The sequence below is a fragment of the Hemitrygon akajei genome, chromosome 1, assembly GCF_048418815.1.
Source record: "Hemitrygon akajei chromosome 1, sHemAka1.3, whole genome shotgun sequence".
In the NCBI taxonomy this organism is placed as follows: Eukaryota; Metazoa; Chordata; class Chondrichthyes; order Myliobatiformes; family Dasyatidae; genus Hemitrygon; species Hemitrygon akajei.
In genome coordinates this window covers 54,399,301-54,425,229 of record NC_133124.1, presented here as the reverse complement: position 1 = coordinate 54,425,229, position 25,929 = coordinate 54,399,301, and positions in this window count along the sequence as shown.

Below are 25,929 nucleotides of genomic sequence, written 5' to 3'. Positions count from 1 at the left end.
ATTTGATCATCCCAATCCCTAGCAGGATTCCTCTTTGTCAAAAAGAAAGGCAAAACTCTCCATCCCTACCTCAACTATTGTAGACTGAACAAAATCAACATTCAGAACCACTACCCTCTCCCCTTGATGGAGAATGCATTTGAGCATGCTGAGGGGCCCATATCTTCACCAAACTGGATCCAAGGAGTGAGTACAACCTGATTTGTGTCTGCTGAGGGATGAGTGGTGGATGGCTTCATAACATCCACTGACCACTATGAATACTTGTTGCCTTTTGAACTTTCCAACAGTCCAGCCATTTTCCAAGCCTTCTTTCATGAGATCCTCCGTGACATACTACACTGGTATGTCGTCTTCTACCTCAACGACATCCTCATCTTTTCTAAGGACCCTCAAGACTATATCCATTCAGTCCTTCAGTGTTGTCTCCAAAGCCAAATGTAGTGCAACTCAGAAAAAATCCAGTTTTACACCCCAGTCATTTAGTTCCAGGGATACGTCCTTTCATCAAGGCAACCATGAATCCAGAGAAAATATGCACAGTCATTGAATGGCTCCAAATATACTCCCTGAAACACCTACAGCTCTTCTTGGGCTTCTCCAACTTCTACCGCCATCTCATCAGGAACTAAAACTAAATTGCCATTCCTCTCACCTCCCTCACTGAATCTCCTATCTCACGGATAACCTGGTCTGCTGCCCCAGACCAAGCTTTTGAGGAGATTGAGAGATGCTTTACCACTGCTCTCATTCTTTGCCATTCAAACCCCTCCAGACTTTTTGAGGTTGAACTGGCATCTTCCACCAGAAATGACTGGTCAGGAATGAACAACCTTGTGCTTTTTTCTCGTGCAGGTTCTGCTCTACACAGCATTGTACTGCAGTAGAAGGTAGGGAGCTACTCGCCATTAAATGGACCTAGGGGGAAAGGAGATATTGGTTGATGGGAAATACAAAGCCTTTTCTGATTTGGACCGACCACCAGAACCTCATATCCATTCAGCAGACCCGCCAACTCAATCCACATCAGGCTTGCTGGGCTCTCTTCTTTCAGCAATTCCACTTCACTGTCTCCTACCAAACCGGCTTCAAGAGCATTAAGAGCAACCTGTCATGACAATTCAACTCAGATGAATTGGAAATCGACTCTCAGCCCACCAATCCATCCTTGCAGGTCCTACAGAATGCAGATGAGCTTCTGGTGGTCATTGCAAATCTGACAGAGTCTCCATTCCTCCTAGATCCAGTTGTGAGTAGCTCCCTGTCTCCTACTCCAGTACAATGCTGTTTAGAGTGGAACTTGCATGACAAGAAGGCACATGGCTGTTCCTTCATGACCAGTCATTGCTGGGAGAGGATGGCCCTGGCATTCCATAAGACCATAAGATATAGGAGCAGAAGTAGGCCAATCGGCTCATCAAGTGTGCTCTGCCACTCAATCATGGCTGATCCAATTCTTCCAGTCATCCCAACTTCACTGCCTTCTCCCCATACCCTTTGATGCCATGGCTAATCAAGAACCTATCTATCTCTGCCTTAAATGCACCCGATGACTTGTCCTCCACAGCTGCTCATGGCAAAAAATTCCACAGATTTACCACCCTCTGACTAAAGTAATTTCTCCTTATCTCTGTTCTAAATGGACGTCCTTCAATCCTGAATTCATGTCCTCTTGTCCTAGACTCCCCTACTATGGGAAATACTGCCATATCTAATCTGTTTCAGCTTTTAACATTGGGAATGTTTCTATGCAATCCCCTCTCATTCTCCTGAACTCCAGGGAATACAGCCCAAGAGCTGTCAGATGTTTCTCAAACAGTAATCCTTTCATTCCTAGTATCATTCACGTGAGTCTTCTCTGAACCCTCTCCAATGTCAGTATGTCCTTTCTACAATAAAGACCCCAAAACAGCTCTATTAAACCTGCCTGCTAGGATATTGGACCCCTTTAGGTTTGGGTGTAACCCGTCCTTTTTGTACAGGTCGTACCTCCCCTAGAAGAGACCCCAATGATATAGGAACCCAAAGCCCTGCCACATACTCCAGTCTCTCAGCCACACATTAATATGCCTGATCATGCTATTCTATTAGCACATGGTACAGGCAGCAATTCTGAGATTACTACCCTGGAGGTCCTGCTTTTCAGCTTCCTACCCGACTCCCTGAATTCTCTCTTCAGGACCTCCTCCCTTTTTCTAGCTATGTCATTGGTACCAATGTGTACCAAGACTTCTGGCTGTTCACCTTCTCCCTTCAGAATACTCTGCACCCGATCCAAGACATGTGTACCCTGGCACTTGGGAGACAACACACCATGCGGGTATCTCTATCAGGCTGACAAAATCTCCTGTCTATTCCCCTCACTATGGGATTGCCTATGACTACGGCATTCCTCATCTTCCTCTTTACCTTCTGCACCATGGAACCAGGCTCAGTGCCAGAGACCTGATCGCCATGATCATCTTCCATCAGGACACCCCCCCTCAACAGCATCCAAGATGAGATAACGAGATTACTGAGGGGGGTGGCCACAGGGGTGCTCTCTACTATCTGAGCTCTTCCCTTCCCTCTCTGTACAGTCACCCATTTATCTAACTCTTACAGCCTTGGGGTAACTAATTCCCTGTAGCTCCTCTCTGATTTCCATGTGCATAGGGCGTGAGTGCAGTTTGACCATCAGTGGTCTTGATGCAGAAGGGGTGAGCTATAGGGTTGGTCGGGTCCAAGCTGCAAACACAGAGTCAAGTCCAGGAAGTTACCTGCTGCATCAGAATCCACTGGAACCTCCTGTGCATCTAGAACCACCAGGTTCTGGAGCACAGAGAAACTGTTCCAGCAACGAAGAACCAGGAGAGCCTACCAGATAGAAGGCCTGTTGCCTCTACCTGGTAGTGCTGTTTTCCCTGGTGCCTTGGACATTTGATACTTTGTAATAAACGCACAAGTTGTATCTCCACCAAGGATCACTCTTGGGGGGGGGGGGGGGGGTTAAGGGAGTCTCGTAAACTGCATGGCTTCTGCTGATTAGCCTGAAATGATTCAGGGAATGGAACTGGGGTTCTGGCTGATGATCCGAGGGCCATTCCTTAAGATGCTTGCCAATTTGGATGGCCAGAGTGATGAGGCTTTGGTGGTCGATGGGCATTTCCCAGGTAGACAGCTTTCCTTTCAAGTGCTTCTAGAGGCTGTGATGGTAATGAGCCAGCAGCAATTCTGCATTCCAGCTGCACTCCACCATGATGGTCCTCAATTCCACGGTGTAATCCAACACCTAGTGTGGGCCTTGATTCAGGCAAAGTATCTGACCTATTGCCTCTCTGCCACTTCCCAGATGATCGAAAGCCAGAGTATCTCAGCAGTGATTTCCTCAAATTTATGGTTTCATTGTCTCAGTTAGAGGTGGCCCAGGTCAGAGCCTGACCCATTAAAAGAGAAATAATGAAGGCAATCTTGGCTCAGTCCATAGAATATACTAACAGCTGTGGCTCAAAGTGCAAGATGTACTGGGGCAGGAAGTTGTAGCAATGGGCTAGGATCTATGGAAGTGTTCGAGTACTGGAATCCAGGAGTCTAAGGGAGGAGGTTGAGTGGCATAAATTGCTGTAACAAGACCGAGGGTTGGCTGAGAGTGGTGAACAGATGATTAATGTTTTTCTTCTGCTTCTGGATCATTGACTCGTATCAGCAGATGACTTCCTTTAGTCAGGCAAACTCTGCGGGGTCAACCTTGGTTTCACCCATCCTGTCAGGAAATGTAGAGGAGGCTTGACCCAAACGCGAATAGTGGAGATGATTTAGTGGTGAGTGATCAATTTGATGATAAACTGCAAAATAACAAATCACAAGGTGCTGCAAAACAAGACAGAGCAAATACAGAACACAACAAGGCAATGAAGTAACTTAAGACTAGGGGCAACTGGTGTGGCTGGCTGGTTCAATGGGTGAACAAGGGCACATGGATGAAAGCTGGGTTGAAATAGGCTGCGGGTGATTAGTTGGAAAACGAATGTCAGGTGACTCTTGTTAGCGGAGTGGACACTGGGATGTGCCTGCATGTGCAGGCCTGACAGTTGCATTAGAATTCTACAGCTGGTTTTAATACTTTCAAACCTGTAATGAAAGGAATCGGACTTAATTGAAATAGTTCTGGTTAAAGTGACAAGGAATTTCCTGCAGTTTATATTATCATACTTTGTCTGGTTTATTTTAATGACACCTTCATTTTAGTGCGTATATGAGTTTTATTAATAACCTATCCTATTCACTTATAGTGTTAACCATTCAAAATAAATAACACAATTCAGCTTAGCACTAAGAAAATCCAAGGTAGCCTCCTGGGAGCAGAGATCTGGTGCCACTTCTCTGTAATACTTTAGCAGACTGCTCACATGATGAGAAAAAAATGAGCCCCATAAAATTTACATCTGGGCAAGTCTTTTTTTAATATATAGTATTTCTGTTTTTTGCATGTTTTTAATCTATTCGATATATGTACAGTGCAATTTATTTATTTATTTATTTATTTATTTATTATTATTATTACATTTTTTATTTATTATTTCTTTCCATTCTATATAATGTATTGCATTGAACTGCTGCTGCTAAGTTAACAAATTTCATGTCACATACCAGTGATAATAAACCTGATTTTGATTCTGATTCTGAGTCTTCTGACATTAAACATGACACCTGCACAACATGAATTTGTATTCCCTATGATCTATTAACTTTGCTGAATGACAAACATTTTTATAAGTGATATTTCCTGAGGTAAACTGGCTTTACTTCCTAGCAACCCTCTGCCTTCCCTTTCCACAAACACCTGCATGCACATTCACACTCATGCCCATGCTGATATGAGAACCATTGCAGCTAAAACCACTGATTCGGTGCTTCCCACTTCCTGACTGAGATGGCAGCACGGATGTGCTACTGGCAAGGAAACTCATAAAAATCCAAAGTTTCTGGCAGAAGTACAAAATGTTTTTTGTTTACTCAGATAAAGTATTCCTCTATTTTCTTCTTGAGCCAATTATCAAACCTCTTACCCAACCCAATCTTTGCCTTTTCTTAGACCTGGGAAAAAGATGCATGGGGTGCTCTGATTTGTACAAGTAACAGGCTTGAATTTAAAGGTAGCCTTTTACAAAATCAAGACTTTTTTTTAGAAGATTTTTTTATTGTGTTTTCAAGTAATTACAGAATAAAAGCGTATGAAAAAAAATGTATATTACCCATCCCCCCTCCCCTTAACCCCCTCCCCCCAACATCCCTATAGAAAAAAAAGAAGAAAGAAAGAAAGAAAGAAAGAAAAAAAAAGAAAGAATGCCTGGATATTGGAAGATCCCCACATGCTCCATGGAGTTCGTAATAACTTTAGTATATATACTTATTTCTTTCCCCAAATAACCAAGTTCTTTGCTGCTAATGAGAGGTGTTTGAAATATTCATTGTTATACTGTTGGAATCATTGTGCCTGTAATGTAGACAGCACGATCCTTTGAGCAGAAGTGTGATAATGATGTTGCCTGTGGAATAATAAATGTAACAACTCCCTTGTTCCTCTCCAACTTTGTACAATAGGATCTCTTTAGCCTTTGTTTGGTGTCTCATGCTAAAGATGGCACCTGCAACAATCCAATTCTATGCTAGTTTCTTAGCCTAGGTTTAACCTTCTCAGTTGGAGCTGACAATGGATAAGAAGTCTCACCACCAAATGTTTTGGGCTCTTTTGCATGTGATTGAGGAGGTGTGCGCGTGCCTGTGCATGTGGGTGTGTGTGCGTGCGTGTGCATGTATGTGTGTTGGGGGAACGCCCAGTTTTACTCTTTTCTGATTAATTTCATTAATTTAGCATGTTTAATTTCCATTGTAGGCAAGAGCCTATTGAGAGTGAGCACTAAGAAAATTCAAGGCAGCCTCCTGGGAGCAGAGATCTGGTGCCACTTCTCTGCAATACTTTGGAACAGACTGCTCACTCGATGTCATGATGAGAAAAAAATGAGCCCCATAAAATTTACACACTGTGAAAAATATTTACTATAAAATGTTAAAAAGGTACATAAATTATTAATGTTAAACAGTGAAGTGCTCTCAGTATGCAACAGCACGACATCGGAGAGACAAGAACATATGTATTGATAGACTGACTTAAACTGCTACATCAATCCTAGTCAATGACCCCTGTGATGATATGGACCGATACAGTATCTGTGGACTAATTTGGATGTTGGATATGAATTAGATTTGCACTAATAAAGCACCTTCATGACCTCAGGTAATCTCAAAGCAATCAATACAAAATAAATGCTCCAGGGTATCGTTATTGTTAATTCCTACACTACAATAGTGTCTACACTTCAAAAATACTTCATTGGTTATAAAATGCTTTGGTACTTTCTGAAGCCATGTAAGGCACTATATCAATGCCTATATTTCTTTCACATTTAACTCATCTCCTACTTCTGAACTAGTTTATAAATGTACCACAAACCTGAATCATTACTATGGCTTATTGGTTACGATTAATGCAGTTACAAAATCGGACTTTGAACACACTTGATTTGGATTTTTCTGTTTTATGCTGTTGCAAAAGGAGAGCATTCTCCTTACAGAATATCAGCTCCTGATATTTTTCTGTAGATGTGGCTCACACTATGTACATTTTAGAAAACTAATTCTGTGGTATACAAAGTTGGGAATGAAATATTCCAAAACAGTTGATATCCAAAGGTCAAAGTAAATTTATTATCAATGTACATTAGCGTCACCATCTACAATCCTAAGATTAATTTTCTTCCGGGCAATCGTTGTAGATATAAGAGACAAAATAGAATCTATGAAAGACTGCACCTAACAGGACAGACAAACAATCAATGTGAAGAAAATAACAACAAACTGCAAATACAAAATGAAAGAGAAAAGAGGAAATAATAAGAATAATAAATAAATAAGCAACAAGTGCAGAGAACATGAGATGAAGAGTCCTCGAAAATGAGTCCATAGGTTGTGGGAACAGTTCAGTGGAATGAAGTTATCCCCTCTGGTTCAAGCAGCTGATGGTTGAGGGGTAATATGGGATGGTTGTTCTTGATCCTGGTGGTCCTGAGGCTCCTGTACCTTCTTCCTGATGACAGCAGTGAGAAGAGAGCATGGCGTGGATGGTGGGGGTGATTGATGCTGCTTTTCCCATGACAGCTCTCCGTACAGATGTGCTCAATGGATTGGAGGGCTTTACTCATGATGGACTGGTATCCACTACTTTTCATAGGATTTTCCGTACAAGGGAATTGGTGCTTCCATACCAGGCCATGGCAGCCAGCCAATATGCCTCCTCCACACATCTATAGAAGTTTGTCAAAATTTTAGATGGCACAGCAAGTCTTTGCAGAGTTGTATGAAAGTAGAGTATGTTAGAAATAATAATGAAATAAAAACTGAGTTGTGTTCATGGAGGAGGTTGATGATCAGCAGTGACATAGAAAGGATGTAAATATATAAGGTAGCCCTGGAAATGAAATATTACGCAAGGGAATTGTAGGGAATAATCCATGACCTGGAGGAAATAGAAATTGAATAAATAAGGATAGAGATAAAAATGGAAAATGCAGCTAGTTGAAGTTCATTGGTCTCAGATCAAAGGTTAGTCTCTTGGAATGAGTATTAGTTAAGATATAACAACAAAGTAGATGCAATGAAGTTACTACTTTATTCATATAAACTAAGCAAGTAAAGTTTGCAGAGATAGTTTGGAAGATGTCCAACTAATGAATTTCTGCAGTTAGTCATTATCTATATAACGACTTAGGAGGCTTAGAATTTGCCGATAATACAAGGCTGAATGGGAAAGGGACCTTTGGAGATGCCAAGATTCTGCAAAGGGATGCAGGCTGTTTGTTAAGTAGGTGGTACAAAGAAGGCAGTTGGTGTATATTGCAGGATAATGTTTCCCTCTTGGAAATATCCGTCTTGATCATGTCTCATGCCACATATTCTATTTTCTCTTTTCCCTGCATCTTCATCTCTAAATTAGCTGTGTCTGCAGCTGTCAGCTCATCAGCTTCTTTGTTGTGGAATATCCTCTGATGTAATGAGGAGTGGCCAGACACACAGGGACAAATAATACAGACTTATGATTTGTAGACCTCTTGGAGCCCTTAATACCAACCTCCATGTGTTCAGCTTCTCCATTAATCCTGGATGATATACTGTACATATCTGTGCTAGTTATCACTGGAGTGAGGAAATGTAACAAACTGTGCCTATCTGAACTGAGAATCATTATTGGAAATCAGTTTCTTAAGAAGGTCATGTATCAGAACAACTGATTTTCAGACTCCTCCCCCACCCTCCCTTGATCTGTTCTATGAAGGTGGAAGACCCAGCTGGTTGGACATCTACTGCCCCGTGTCACTGTCAATTAAAAGGTGGAAGAGTACCTGGAAGAAAATCAATCTTTTGACAGGGGAGAGGCAGCCATATTCCCACTTGCAAAGGAGAGAAAGTAACATTTCAGGCCAGTAAGTAACCTCTAGCTATTACTTTCATATACAATGCTCATAGGCTGGGCAGGACATCGATTAGGACATGTGACTGAGAAGTTACCGCCCTGTGACCTCATTTTAAACAAACCTGCCTCACAAATGATTCATGCCTCCTGCAGATGGGTCTGATCTTACTCACTCCCGTTTAAGATTCACTGCAATCTGATACGGAGTGTTAGCTTGCCATTCACCTTCAAGGACTGTTCCTTTGATCTCATATGATATATTTGCAGGAGCTGATAGAACTAGCAGAATCAACAATATTTCATATGTCTCTCCTCCTGTCACTTCCTCTTCTCTTCCATCTCATGTTTTTCTCTGCTCACTGTCTTCCCAAAGAGCCTTGATGATTGTCACTTGCCTTAAAAACTATTCCCACTCATTCAATGCATGGGGGAAATGGCTGCGTCTGCTCATACGTCAAGCTCATTGACATTTCTAACATATTCGTTGCCTGCTAACATCATTGTTGTCCTCTCCACAGAGAACTCTGTTTTCAACTTCCCTTGCACTCGATCACTGTTCTGCTGCACTTCCAAGGAGTAACAGCTGACCTGCAGTGTTAGTATAGTGTTGTAAGCTCTTATTATGTTGCTGCAAATGAAAGAGATCAGACTGCGGTGTTACCATTTGGCCACTTTCTGGTTATTTCATTAAAGCACCAGAGGGGTCTGCGACATTTTCATGTATCCCTTTGTACAGAACATTTAGTGCTAATTGCCAAAGAAATGTTGAGGATTAAACTAAATTAATTTCTCCACTGCCGTCACATTCCCAGGGAAATTGGCAGTCTAGGAGATTCCGCAACCTCCCAGAATTGTGCAGACACCCACAAACAGAGTGATTAATAAGGCAATACCTCTAGGTCAGGATAGCTGACTATACAATGAGTTCTAGACACAGGATATTGTGTTTATTACCCTTTATCATTCAACGAAAGAACGAGTGTCGCATAGCAAAAGTAATGCCCATTTAAGTTTCTTCCTTTTAATAAATTTCCAAAAAAATTAATGTATGAAGGCTCTCGACAAATCAAAACTATAAAATTTGCAATCATTCTCCACATAGGTTTTGATTTGGAAAATCCACATCCTTTGCACCCTCAAACAATAGATTAAATAGCAGTTTTTCACCATATTCATTTTTCATGTCCACATGCACAAATAATGTTATTACTACCATAGCTATATACCAGAGTCAAATCAGGGTAGATTTTCCTGAACGTGACCTCTGGTGAAAAGAGGTTATCTTTAACATGACATTTTAATGGAATGTTTATTGCTTATTTTAGACTATAGCTTCTTCCTCTTGGTATACAGCAAGTTCAAACCAAAACTATGAAAAAGGAGGTGCTGGCAATTTGAAGCACATAAAATTGAATAAATCTCTAAGGCCTGATCAGTTGTATCCTAGGGGACTGTGCAAAACAAAAGATGAAATTGATGAAACTGACAACAGTTTTTGAGTTCTCATCTATTGAAAATGCATTGATACAGAGCAGAACTCTGCTGATGCACAAACTTGCATATAGTTTTCTTCCAGCTGCAAGAGTGCTCTTCTGACCAATCAAATGTTGCCAGCTGTAAATCAATCATCAGCTTGGCAAATCCACGTAAATGGTGCAGATCACTCAGAGTGCTATTTATCTCCTTTGCAGCTGGCATCTGCCCACACTGAGTGGAGTCATCTTCCAAATTATTTAGTATATTCTAAGTCGTACTGAGGTGAAACCAACAGTTTCCAGACACACGTTAGAGCTTGTTGTGTTAAGTGCTACTGTTGTAGATCCAAACTGTAACTCACACAGCTCTGCTCTCCAAGCAAACTGATCTACAAACATCTAAGCCTAGGACTCAACACCTCCTTGACCTGAACAAACTACAATCAGTAAGGAGAGGCAGCAATACCTCTGCCATGATTATTGGCAGTGCCCTACAAGGCTGTGTGCTTAGCCCTCTGCTGTACTCCCTAAACACTCACAACGGCAGGACTACTTTCTGCCCTAATCCCTCTACAGATGATATCTTTGTGGTGGGTTGAATCTCAAATAATCAGAGTGCGAACAATCTTTCCTGCAATGTCAGCAAAACAAAAGAGCTGCTTATTGATTTCAGGAAGAGGAACAGTACACATGCTCCTGTCTATCTTAACAGTGCTGAAGTCGAGAGGGTTGGGAGTTTAAACTTTCTAGGCATGAACATCACATTGATGCCACAGTTCAGAAAGTGCCCCAATGCCTCTACTTCCTCAACGGCTAAAGATGTTTGGCATGTCCACTTTGTCCATCACTAATGTTTATAAATACACCTTAGAAGATATCCTCTTGTTACATACCCTGGCTTGGTATGGCAGCTGCTCTGTCCAGGATTGCAAGAAGCTGCAGAGAGTTGAAGACACAGCTGAGAATATCATGGATACCAGCTTTTCCCTCCTGGACTATTCACTTCTCGTTGCATCAGTAAAGAATACCAAGAATAGCTTTATTTGTCACATGTACATTGAAGTGTTAAAACATAGAGTGAAATGTGTTATTTGCACCAATGACCAACGCAGTCTGAGGATTGTGCTGGGGGGTAGCCCACAACTGTCTCCTACTCAACTATGAAAGGGATAGATAAGATAGAGGCAGAAGAGTTGCTTCTATGGATAGGTGAGACTAGAGCGAGGGGACGTAGCCTCAAGATTAGGGGAGTAGATTTAGAATGGAGATGAGGAGGAACCGTTTTTCCAGAGGGTGGTGAATCTGTGGAATTCTCTGCCCAATGAAGCAGTGGAGGCTGCCTCAGCAAATATATTTAAGACAAGGTTGGATAGATTTTTGCATAGTAGAGGAATTAAGGGTTATGGGGAAAAGACAGGTAGGTGGAGATGAGTCCATGGTCAGATCAGCCATGATCTTATTGAAAGGCGGAGCAGGCTCGATGGGCCAGATGGCCTACTTCCGCTCCCATTTCCTATGCTCTTATGTTCTTACATTTTACTTTCTTAGAGGTTTGTGTAGAATTGACAAGTCACCAAAAAAGTTAAACTTCTGTAGGTGCCCTGTGGAGAGAATCCTATATAGTTACATCATGGCTTGGTATAACAAGACCAATACCCAGGAATGGAAATGGGCACAGAAAGTCCATCACTGGCAAACCCCCTCCACCATTGAGTACATTTACATTGAGTGCAGACACAAGAAAGCAGCATCCGTCGTCAAAAATCTCCATCATCCATGACATGCCCGCTTCTCGCTGCTATTATCTAGCATTAGGTTCCACACCTCCAGCTCAGTACAGTTAATACCCTACAGCCATCAGGTCTCTTAGCTATTCCCCACTACTCCGAACTAATTCTATGACCTACAGACTCTCTTCAGAACTCTTTCCAGCTCATGTTCTTTGTCCTTTTTTCCTTCCTTTTTCATATTGGCTGTTAGTCAGTCTTTGTTTGTTTATGTATAGTTTTTTCATAAAATTCTATTGCATTCTTTTTTCCCTGTAAATGCCTGTAAGAAAATTAATCACAAGGTAGTCAGTGGTAACACATAAATCTTTGATAATAAATTTCCTTTGAACTTTGAACGTTTTGTGCCATTGGCAAAGATACATCAATTCAAAGTTTAACATTAACAATCAACCTGATACCAATTACCATTTGCTGAATGTCATTCCAGGTTTTCATTATACTCTGCATGTAGAAACATTTCCCCATGTCTTCTGAAATGCTTGATGTCAATGTTTTGACTGTGCAGACTAGATTTTCAAACCAGCAGAAATAATTTGTCTCCATTTAGCCTGTTATGATTATTATTTTAAAACTTTGATCAAGTCACCCCTAAAATGTATAAATCTTAGAAAAGGCAACATTACTTTATAATCCATTTTGTAATACAGCCATTGGAATCTAGATATCATGCTGCACTCATTCTAGTAACTCCAAATCCATCAGTTGTGGTTGCAAGAATTGCTCAATATCACAGGCATGATCCAATAATTTATATAGATAGACCACACTTTAAATACTTAGAGCACCATGTCTGCACCTTCTACTCCAATCATCTAAAGAGCAGCACTTCAATAGATTTTTTTGGACTTTTTTCTGTTCCTCTTCATCTGATTCTAAATGATCTTTGGACCACCAATATCTCAGCTCCTAATGAATTAATGCTCTGGTATTTGATATCTTGCTTGAAAACTTGTGAAAGGATGAGGTTCTCACAGTTGACACTTAATATTGAGCTTTCAATCATTCAATTAGTTATCTTCTTTTTCAAAGCTCTGAAATCCATATATTATTCCATGCTCACAGTCCGTGCCTTCACTTAATTCAATTGTATGAATATATTTGAATTCTCCTAGTTCATTTTGGGCAATAATCCCATAAGGGAATCATACCTTTGACTAATTTGTTCATTAGTAATAGTTCACACCATCTTCAGATTCTGAAATGGCGTGTTTACCTGTAATGCATCTACTGATAGAGCAAATATTCTTGCTATCATTGAAAGAAATGCAGAAATGCTGAAAATACTCACTGGGGCAGGTTGCAACTGTGTGAACAGAAACAGAGTTAAGAAGAAAAAAAAGAAGAGTGAGTGATCCCAGTATTTTCTACTATTTGTTTCAGAGTCTGGCTTCTGTGTTTTTTTTTCTCATTTTTCATTTATCATTTCTTGGAAGTTTATGATAATATAGTGACGTTCTGGGTGGGGGCGTGGTCGAAAGCCCGCCCCTGCATTTCTAATGACCAGTACTGTTTATTGTTCTTGTGTTAAAATGCTTTTGTGGGATTATGGTGGGAAGCTCCAGTTCGTTTATTGTTACATTTTAGCTTGGGTTATACAGTTATTTACTTGTGTATTTGTGGGTCACTCTGATGGTAACTGGGGTGTGTGATGGTCACCTCCCCCATCAGTGTGAGACTGGTTGGGCTCACTCTCCGGGTCATGGCGCCCCGTCTGTTTTGTGTTTATCACAATAAAGCAGTTATGAGTTAAAGAGCTTCCTCATTATGGACCAAATGCTCGCCACAATATATGTTAGTTAATATATCAAAACATAATTTTTCACTGCACAGTAACAATGGGAAGAGCTTTCAACATTTATGAAATTTCATCATTCAGGCTCCTGTATCTGAAGGTTAATCTGAATCTTTCCACAGATACTGCCTGATCTGCTGAGTGTTTGCAACATTTCATGTTTTACATCAGATTTCCAGCATCTGCTGTTTTTATTTAATTTTCACCAATAAAAGTAAATCTGTTGAAGAATTACAAGTTCATGTAAATAATGAAACTTATCTACAGTTAATGAAATCAATAGATGTGTGGTGGAGAGTATATTGCCCGGTTGCATCATAGCCTGGTATGGAAACACCAATACCCTTGAATGGAAATTCCCTCAAAAGGTAATGGATATGGTCCAGTCCATCACAGGTAAAGTCCTCCCCTCCGTTGAGCACATTTACACAGAGTGCGATCGAAGAAAAGCAGCATCCATCATCACGGGACCCAGGGTCAGGCTCTCTTCCCGCTGCTGCCATCAGGAAGAAGGTGCAGAAGCCTCGGAACTCACCCCACAAGGTTCAGAAACAGTTATTACCCCTCAACCATCAGGCTCTTGAACCAAAAGGGATAACTCCACTCAACTTTACTTGCCCCATCACCGTAATGCCACAATCTATGAACTCACTTTCAAGGAGTCTTCATCTCATGTTCTCAATATTTATTGTTTATTTATTATTATTCCTTCTTTCTTTTTGGATTTGCACAGTTGGTTGTCTTTTGTACTTTTGTACACTGGTTGAATGCTCAGTTGGTGTGGTATTTCATTGATGCTATTACGGTTATTATTTTATTATGGATTTATTGAGTGTGCCTGCAAGAAAATGAATGTCAGGGGTGACATATATGTGCAGGTTTTTGTAAATAAAATGGCAGAGACATTTTAAGTTTAAGGGAAACTGTAACAACTTCTTTATTGTCAACCAAACTCAGAACAAAAACTGTAGTAAAAAAAACTTCATATCATTACGTCATCATGGCAGACCAGCCTCTGAAAGTGAACCCCAGCTCAATGTCAATGGTTGTGGATTAGGCATGTTTCCACGGATTACATTACTCTACACAGGTCACCTGAAGAATTCATTAAAACTGGCATTGTCAGCTGTCCGGAGCACAGATGAGTCACCCAGCTTGGGTCCATGGGTGGAGTAACAGCAGGTGCCTCTGGCTCATCCAAAGGTGTGCTGACACCAGGGGCATGGTGGTGAAATCCTCCAAATCTTGGTGGGCCAGCTTGAGTCAGTCTCTCAGGTTTATCTCCTCTATCGATGATTAATTTCTTTTCTCTCCATTCCAATATGCAAAATGAGCCATCGTAAAGGGGCCTAAGGGTATGTTGGTGTGCATCATGGCTGACAAAAACAAACGAGGCAGAATATAGATAGATAAGAATCCAGGAGCATGGTACACCATGATGGGAGGTAGGGATAGGTGCAAAGCAACGATGTTTACTGAGGAGGATGGAACACTGCTGCAAAGCCGACCAGGCAGTTGTGAATGAGGAATAAAATCACCCAGCACTTGTAATGGCTGCCTGTATACCAACTCAGCTGTGGACAACTGCTGGTCCTCTTTTGGAGCTGTGCCGAGCCCCAGCAGGACACACGGGAGACGATCCTGCCAACACTCATTGGTCTGGGAAGCCTTCAGAGCAGCCTTTAAGGAGCAGTGAAACCGCTTGCATAGGCCATCGGACTGCAGGTGATACGCCGAGATGTGATGTAGTCTCATCTGAGTGATCGCAACCCAGAGGTCTGATATGAATTGAGGTCCGTGGTCAGAAAAATAACAGATGGGGTGCCAAACCGATCAACCCAGCTTCTGATGAACCCCCAAGCCATGTCTGCGGCCATCACCCGTGGCCACCTGGTGGTGTGGTCCACCATGGTGTGTGAAACTGTGGTGGGGGGTGGGGGGGAAGAGGCCCAACCAGATCAACGTTGACGTGGTCAAGCTATTGCTCAGGGATCTCAAAAGGTGCCAGTGGTGACTGAACGTGATGGTTAATTTTCACCCACTGACACTCAACATGAGCTGCACTCTAATCACGCACATTCTTTCTAAGGCCATGTCACACAAAATTTAGAGCAACCGGTTTCTGTGAGGATGCGAGAGGCTGTGAATGGAGTTAAAAACAGTATGGCTCCAATTTGTGTACTGGACTGAGGGCATCACACAGGAGAGAAACCCCAGCTTCACTGAACTTAATGTCAGCCAACCGTCAGTAGTTTGGTTGGATGCCATGCCGGCATAGTCAATCCCAATGTGTACCTCTCAAGAGTTGGCCATTAGAGGCAATCAGCCACAGCATTATTTTTCCCCTTGATGTGCTGTATCTAATTCATATGCTTTGATATGTAGACCAGGTGGCATTACCATCACGTAAACCAAAGGCCTGATATTCTGGCCATTGCGTGCAAAAGGGGTTTGTAGTTAACAGATGCTGTAAAGTGACAACCCTTTAGTAGAAAACTAAAATGGTGAACAGCCAGATAGAGACTGAGGAGCTAGCAGTCAAACGTGCTGTACTTCCTTTTGGAGAGAAGGAGCCTCCAGCTGAAGAAGGCGAGTGGCTGCTACATGCCTCCAACCAATTGTTTGTGCACGGTACCCTCAACATAGTCTGAAGCATCTGTAGTAATGGCTATAGGTGCATTGGGGAGTGGGTGTGCCACAGGGTCAGGCTGGAAAATGCTCATTTGGTGTCATCAAATTCTCTGGTCATGTCTGCTTACCAGTCAAGCACACGATTGGGGGTATTAGTTTTAAAGGTAATATATGGGGAGGGGGAGCATAAGTTCAGCAGATCATGAGTTAAGTAGCGATAGAAATTCGCCATACCTAAAAGCTCTTGTAGTTATTTAGTAGTGCGGGGCAGTGGGAAATCCATTATAGCTGAGACTTTTGTTGGGAAGCATTTCACACCTTCTACAGAGATACACTGCCTGAGAAAGTCAATGGCTGACAACCCAAACTGGCATTTAGCAGGATTAATAATCAACCTGTGCTGGTTTAGACATTTGATAAGTGTGTGGAGATGAGATAGCATTCAGATTTGGATGCATTGGCGACAAGTATGTCATCCAGTTGAATAAAAGAAGATCTAAGTCTTTTAATGCAGAATCCATTGAGCTGTTGGAAAGCCTGTGTTGCATTTTTCAGTCCAAATGGCATGTGCAGAAACTCAAGTAGGCCAAATGGGTTATCACAGCCAGTTTGGGAATGTCCTCTGAGCACACAGGCACCTGATGGTAACCCCTAACAAGTTAACTTTCTGGTTAAACGTTCTGAAAAGTCTTGGATGCGTGGGACACCCTAGAAAAAGTTTTATTGCTTCCTTGTTATTGGTTTATTACTGTCATATGTAGCAGCATCTGCGCACGCCACGCAGAAAGATCATTCCATGCAGAAATACATCGAGGTAGTACAAGAGGAAAACAGTAACAGACAGCAGAATACAGTGTTTTCGATATATAGAAGATATGTCAGTAGACAAATAAGGTGCAAGAGGTATGACTAGGTTGATTGAGAGATCTTATCAATGGAGGTTCTTCACAACAGTGGAGTAGAAGCTGTCCATAGGCCTGGTGGTATGTGTTCTTAAGCTTTCTTGTCTTCTGCACAATGGAAGGGAGGAGAAGAGGGAATCATGGGGTAGGAAGGGTCTTTCATGATATTGGTGCTATCCTGAGGCAACAGGAAATGTAGACAGTCATAGGAGGAGCGGCTATTTTTCTGGGTCATATGATCAGAGCACCTCCAGCAGAGAAACAGGTCCTTTGATCTGGTCAATTTCAGTCTGGTTTAATGGTGAGATCCATCGACCTACAGCAGGCCCAGAGCCCTCCATACCCTTCTCATCCATGTAACTGTCCCAACTTCTCTTAAGCCAGCATTTACCACTTCAACGGGCAGCTCATTTCTCACTCACACAACCCTCTGAGTGAAGTAGTTCTCTCGCAGATTCCCCTTAATTATTTCACTTTTCATTCTAGACTTATTACTCCTAGTTCCAGTCTCATCTAACCTGAGGACAAAGGCATGTATGCATTCAACCTACCTATACTCATAATTTTGTATATCTCTATATGATTTCCCCTCATTTTCCTGTGCTCCATAGAATAAAATCAATTCAATTTATTCCTGTAACTCAAGTCCTGGCAACATCCATGCAAATTTTCTCTGCACTCTTTCAAGCTTATTGATATCTTTCCTGTAGGTAGATGACACAATACTTTCAATTTGACCTCACCAAATTATAAAACTTCAGAGTAATATCCTAACTCCTGCACTCAGGTCCATTGTTTATGAAGCCCAATGCGTAAAGCTCCCTTTACAACCCTATCTACCTGTGATGCCACTATGACAGACTGGCTGTGGTCATAACACTTTCCAATTTCTTGTGTTCTAGGACACAAAACTTGCAATACCAGGTTGTGATGTTTCCAGATGAGATGCTTTCTGTGAAGCATCTGTAAAAACTGATGAGGATGGTTAGAGATGTGCACATATTGCAGGTGGACTTCCAATGCCCTTACGACTGGCCCAGATGTGAGGTTGGATTGCTCTGGGTGCTGAGAAGAGAGGTTGGAGCCCAGGCAGAGGAGATTCGGTACCCATCAACTGACCTGGGTGTGAGGTTGGATCGCTCTCAGCACTGACCTGATTTGAAAAGCATGAGAGAGGCTTCGGGCTGGGTGGTGAAATCTGGGCCCGGACCAAGTTGCAAGTCATTTATTTTTATTATTATTCTTTTTTTCTTTAATTGGGTTCTTTCAGGTTTCTTGCTTTGTGCCACCTGTGAGCAAGCAACTCTCAAGATTGTATCAGTTTTACATTTGTTGATAATATATATACCTGAATGTTGAATCTTGACATAGCAAATTTCCTCATTCTTCTGAGGAAGAAGAAGCAATAGTGTGCTTACTTAACCATGTGTCTATTTGGTAGGCCCTAGACAATTTGTTAGTGATATTTATCACCAGGAACTTGAAGCTCTCAACTATCTTCACCTCAACACTATTCATATAGGCAGAAGCAAGTACTTCTCCCTATTTCTAGAAGTCAATGACCAGCATTTGTGTTTTGCTGACATTGATGTAAACTTGGTGACTTTACAGCATGGCCATATCCTTCTTCTGATGGTTTGTATTCAGGGTTTTGTCCACTTGCTGAGATTGTGAAATGTCCCGGCAATAGACCATTGCTCATAGTTTGATTCTATCCCAGCAATCCAGGGTAACATCCTTTCTGCATCCATCTCAATGATCCCTGGAATAATTTTGTAACTGCCAAAGAGATCACACCTCATTCTTATAAACTCTGGAGAATACAGATCTAGTCTATTCAATCTCTTCTCACATAGTGAAGCTGCCATACCAGGATTCGGGGTGATGAATCTTAGTTGCATTCACTCTATGCCTAGTGTATAATTTTTTAATGTAAGGAAACCACAACTGTGCATAATATTCCAAGTGAAATATCACCAAAGCTCTATATAATTACTGTAAGACATCTTTGCACCTATATGGCACTCAAAAGTTCTCCTAATTAAATACTGATATACCATTTCTCTTTCTAATTGCTTCTGGAGCTGAATGTTAACTACAGTGGCTTGTATGCATGGACGACTGGATCCAGGATATCTCAATTTACCACTGCTTCAACAATAATCTCCTTTTCCGTCTTGTGCACCAAAGTGGTTGCCCTCAAATTTATCAGCATTACTTTCTACCTTTCATGTCCTCACCCATTCACTCACCTTGTATATATCCTTTTTACATACCCCATGCCTCCGATTCACTGACCCACCGGGATTTGTGCCATCCCATTGGATTCTCTCGGTCAGTAATATCTTCCATAGGAGTACCAGCAAAACACCCAGGAACAATTATGTTCCATATAGCACATTTGTTAACTAGGAAGGAAGGAGAAATATCCCAAGTCTCTGCTTCAGTTTTGACATTCTCTAGATATAGATTCTGGTTTGATTTGATGAATGATACTGGTTGCATGAGCTTTAGCTAAGATGGCAGTAATTTTGAAAGGCTGTGATATATATGAAGTTGTACATCAATCTATATGGTTTATAATTACTCATTATAAGAACTGTATTCTCAGGTCTCATGGCTTAGATTGGAACTCCCTGTGTTTCCTGCATTTGTTTTGATTCTAGTTTTCCTTGCTTCATCAACTACATAGACTTTGATTATCTATCTTAAGAAGTAGCCTGGGAAGACATGTGTACCAAGGGTCAAAAATGTGGTTGGAGTTATTCCTTTCATTGAATGTGGTATTGCCCTCTTGTTCCTTAAAAAAACCTATAAAGTTCTGGCTCCGTGATTTCCCTTTGGTATAAGTAGTACAGATAATTTTTGGATTCAAAATCAAGTTTATTATCACTGCCTTATATGACATGAAATTTGCTGTTTTGCAGCAGCAATACAATGCAAAAACATAAAATTGTTATAAATTACAAAATAAATAGTTGAAAATAAAGATAGTGTTTGTGAGTTCATGAATTATACATAAGCCTGACTGCAGAGGAGAAGACGCTGTTCCTGAATCATTGAATGTGGGGCTTTTTGTTCCTGCACCTCCTCCAAGATGGTAGTAATGAGATAAGGATATGTCTTGGATGGCGGGGGACCCGCTATGGAGGGGTAAGTTGTGCCCCAGTGGTGCTGGCTATAACACTCTTCAGTTTCTTGCAATCATGTGATGCAACCAGTCAGAATGCCCTCTACCATACATCTAAAGAAAGTTGCAGGGGGTTTTGGTGACATAGCAAATTTCGTCAAACTTCTAATGCAGTAGAGCTGCTAGTGTGCCTTTTTCATCATCTCTGAGTATCAATGTGTTTGGCCCGGGACAGATCCTCAGAGATGTTGACACCCAGGTACTTAAAGCTGCTCATGCTTTCTATCACTGGCCCCTCAGTGAAGACTTGAGCATGTTCTCCCAACTACCAAAATCAATTCCTTTGACTTGGTGATGCTGAGTGTGAGATTGCATCTGTGACACTCATCTATATCACTCATGTACACCTCCTTGTTGCCATCTGATATTTTACCAACAATACTGGTATCACCTGCAAATTTATAAATGGTGCTTTGGCTGTACTTAGCCATGCAGTCATGGTCGTAGTGAGAGCAGAGCAGTGGGCTAAGCACATATCCTTGATGTGCACCTGCATTGACTGTCAGCGTTATCACCAATCCATACTGGCTGCTGTCTCCTGATGCGGATGTTAAGGGTCCAGTTGTAAAAGGAGTTACAGAGGCTCAGGTTTAGAAGCTTGATGATTATTACTGAGGGGATGATGGTATTGAACACTGAACTGTGATCAATACACAGCAGTCTGACGTATGTTCTGCCATTATCTAGATGCTCTAAGGCAGGTGAATTTGCATCTGCTGTGGATCTGTGTAAAAACCTGTAGGTCTTTAGCATTCACTCAAATCTCTCTACTTTATCATTAGCTCATGCCAGAATGGCAGGATCTAGCATTTTGTGAGGGTTAGATCATTTCTCTAGTCATTACTATTGAACATTAGTCCATTATCCATTTTCACCGTTTGTGGTACGTCAGGTATTTTAAAGATACAAACCACAAACTCTGGGATGCTAGAAGTAGAAATGACAAATTCTATGAAAGGGAGGCTTATAAAATTATTAACAATCATGAACAAGAACACAGATCTGCAATTTCAACATAAACAATAACCTATGAACCTTTGGGTAACTCACTTCTATTAGTTCTTATAGATTTGATTTTGTGGTTGCCTAACACAGTAGATATTTGTTCAATTTGTGTTTAACTGCATTAACAATTCTTGAATAACACCACCATCATCAGGTAGGCAGACTTTGTCTCTGCACCATAACTTCTATATTAACAAATGGTTAGTTTTTACAATTCTAGTTAGCTTTCTTGAGTAATGATATGTTCTATTAGTGAGAGGAGGATGGCAATGAAATTACCTTGCGATATAAGAGAGTTTGATGTGTACTTTGTGCAAATCCTATTACCTGTTTTCATTTCTTTTGCTAGATTGCAATTATACATCTTGCTTGCCAGCAAATTCAGTTTGCTTAGTATCATCATTTTGGGCATTGTTTTCACACTGATATAACTGGTGTACTGCTTGGTATCATTTTGTTCGAGACCAGCAGGACCAGTGGTGGCCGTACATACAAAGAGTTGACATTGAGATAAGGGTATCACAGTCACTTGAGATTCAATGGATGTCTTGTTAATGTTTTGCATGTCATTTGCAATGAAAATATTCCCAGAATAGTCAAAGGAGTAATACCATAGTAAAGAAAGATTGTGACCTTACTGAGGCAGAGTAGGATGGCAGTGAAGTTGTGAAAGGTGACTTCATTCATCACTTTCACAAATACTGTAGTTACATTACATATTTACATAATCATACATATTTGCAAATATTTGCTTCTACCTATGGCTAATTTCTCTGATGAGCAAAATGAAAACAAATATGTTCTTGGAATCATCAAATCATTGTTAATTTTTGCATTGGCTTCATTAATTACTGTATGGTATGATCAGTACTTACGCACTTCTCAAACACAATGTGAAACTCCCACAAAACAACTGCATTTTTTTGTACAAAGTATTTCTTGCTCCTTCGCTAGCTTTTGATTGGCTTGGGAAGTGGCCAGTAGAATTATAAAACTACCCTGAGTTCCGCTGTTGTTCACTGTTGATGCTTTCAAGCAAAAAAAAAATCTACCATGACAGTTCTCCCTTTTTCTGTTTTTATCCATGATAGCATTTTGTGGTCTTTGCACCTCAACTGCTCTGTGGTTTGAAAGTAACAACAATTTTGCTAAGACACACAGCTTGGAAAATCTAATATCCTTTTTGAATTTACATTTCAACCCTCATTCAGTATCAGCAAATTCATATCTTTGTGCAATATGCTTTGAGCCAATGTCTGAGAGTTAAAGTTGATAGTTTTTATTCCCTTAATGCAGTGTTCAATGCCTTCACAATCTTAGAATTGTCTTCCATCTAAATAAGATTATTAACGATGAACATATTTCCATCATCTCCCTGTCAGATGAAAGAATGATTTACTAAGCTTGTTATACATCCACAGGTTGCCAATTAAACCTGCTTGTATTGAGTAAGCAGATTAATTTTTCCTGCTAAAATGGTGGCACTGTACTCAACCCTCCTGTGTATTTTCACTTCACATCCTGCATATGCAGGGTGCGATGTGCAAATACACAGGAGGGTTGAGTACAGTGCCACCATTTTGGCAGGAAAAAAAGAGTGTGCTTTATGGTAGAATAAGTCTGTCTGTCCTGCTTTAAGTTTACTGTAGAGTCATCTGATGCTGCTTCAAGATCGATTGCTGCTCACTGAGCTGAGCTGCCACTATCTGAGCAAATGATTTCACTGAGCCTGCACACAGGAGCTGCAATGACTGGGGAAGTATTGAGTCATTCTGCAGCTTTTACCTCACAAACATGAAATGTGCAATTTGTGCACATATTTGGAATGACCCTCTGGATGTGTAACACTGACATTTTCTTGGCAACTTTACCTAAGAGTATTGCTATGCCTCTATTCTTGTTACTAATTGCAATACTTCTTGAGTGGCTCTTGGATTATAACCACAGTGCTATAAATTCCAGCTCTAATAGTATCTACAGAACACCAGTGCTTCTAAATTAAGAATCGAGGATTGAGGTTCAAGGATCAACTCTAATCTCCATATGCATTTACATGTTTCAGAAACTTGCTGTGGTGTATAGGTACGACATGCAACAAAAAGCAAGAGCATTCAATAATGATGTAGAATAAGAAATTATATAAAATAAGATAAAAGATATAATATGATAAAAGGTAAGATATAATAAAATTATATAAAGGTTAAAGAATGGATATTGAATAAAATAATCATAAGCGCTTAAACATCAGCATCTATTTACAATGTAAACAGCATTATAAAAAGTGATTTAAAATGCTTACAGTGCATGGCAGTGACTGAGGTAGAGGGGGGTGGCGGGGACTAACTAAAATGATTGATCAGATTAACTGCCTGGAGGAAGAAACATTTAAAATGGTGTGAAGAATAAGAATTTGTATTTGATTTACGTCAGCATTGTCTTACACAGCCGTTATGATGCCTTTACATTAGCCACATAATGTACTTACATATTATATGTAAATACACCATAATTTAATTCCACAAATTAAATCAGTCTTATTTGACTGCAATTAGAGGCAGGTCTGCACCTTGTTGGGGCAATAAAACTTATTACTGGGATGTACTGTTGGGTTTCAGATCAAATCTTGAAGGATGGATCTGGAATCTGTCAAATCAATTAATCAATCAATCAGATGTTACACACACTTAATTGTAGTTGCACATAAGTGTCGTGTGTAGTATGTTTAAGTTAAATGCATTGTGCTCATCCCTAAACTGATTCATAGGGACATACAGAACAGGAACCCTAGCCCACAACAAGTCCACACCAATCATGAAGCACCCATTTTAATTTCAGTCCAAGCACAAAAGATACTACAGATGCTAGAAACACACACAAGATACTGGAGGAATTCAGCAGGTCAGGCAGCTTCTATGGACATGAATAAACAGTCACATTTCAGGATGAGACCCTTCATCAGGACTGACTGAAAAGGAAGGAGGAAGATGCCAGGCTAAGAAAGTGGGGGGAAGAGGAGGAGGAATACAAGCTAGATACACTTCAATCTACCCTTGTTTCTTTAAACACTCTATAAATTCTACTAGTCACCTACACTGAGGGCAATTTACAGACTCCAATAACTACAAACTCACATGGCTTTGAGATATGGGAGGAAAATGAGTACCTGGACAAAGCCCATCCATTCACAAAGGGAATATGTAAACCAGATGCACACACAGCACTGGAGGTCAGAATTGAACCTGGGTTGTGAAGGGGGGAAGCAGCAGCTTAACTGGCTGCACCACCGTGCCACGCCTAAAATACCAGATGTTTTCCAGGTGGTCTGTTTAATACTTTCGCGCTAGCCAACATCAGTACAATAGATTATCTATCCAATTATCACATTGGTGACTGTGAGACTTCATGGAAAATTTATGGAAGGTGCTATGCAGAGAAGAGCTTGATATTTCTTATTTAACTCCATGATCTAATTTTATAACTCATACCACATTGATCTGAATGGGAAACAAAATAGAAAGTTTCTAAACTAGTAGTTTTCTCGGTAAGTGAAATAGATAGATGTTGATCCCTTAATGCTTCATGCAATATGTTGGCTTTGAGGTGAATTGTAACACCCACTTCTATTCAGCAATTGTGAAAGCTATTTTCTGCCTCTTCTTAGGCTGTCATTAGTGTGCTGAGCTGGTGCACAGTGAGAGCGATTGGCTCGGACGTCTTGCTGATGACCTCAAGACTCTGTTGGACATTAGTAATGCAGAATACTATGCCCGTGTCACTGATTCATTGGCGAGACTGAAAGCAGAGGAGCTGGATTGCCTTGGTTGTGGTGTGGACAAGGGCCTCATGCTTCAGTGTCATCTACTGCAGCCACTTAATGGAGGAGATGCTGAAGACACGGTGGGAGAGAGCATAGTCTGTGAGTGCGCTGGGATCCATACTGGGATGGTGATGCTGCTCTGCTGTGTACACATACTGCTGTCCACCTGTGTTCACTCAGTGGAAGAACAAGCTAGGCCTGAACAACATCCCATGTCCCATTAATCTACAGGCCATGCGACTCAGGCTATACTTCCGTGCTGTGACTATGATTTTCTGCTATCGTAACCATATGTGCTATATATGCTGTGTGATGTTGGCATTGTGGTTTGCACCTTGGCTTTGGAGGAATGCTGTTTCATTTGGCTAAATTCTTGTATGGTTGAATGATAATTAAACTTGAACTTGATATCCCTGAAACCAACATTAGCTAGATACAGAGCCTGGACTATTATTGGGAATTGTGAGAAATATATTAAAAATCAATAAGTGCTTCATGACCAGTCACTCAGTTCTCCAAAACCATGTTTTCCTAAGAACCACATCTCTGACCACAAACCACAAAGTGTAATAATTTTTAAATTCAATGCAGTAAAGTGTCTTTTTAACAGGGATAAAGGAATGGTGTGGCTCAAAAATTACTACTAATGATATCTGAATATAAAGTATTTAATATTCTTACAATAACTGAACACGAATGGCCAATACTTTAATACTTATTCTGAGTTTTAAAATGTTTAATCATTTCAATATTATCATGATATAATGCCCATGAAAACCTTAAGGTTATATTTGTTCTAATGACAGTCTGCATGGTCA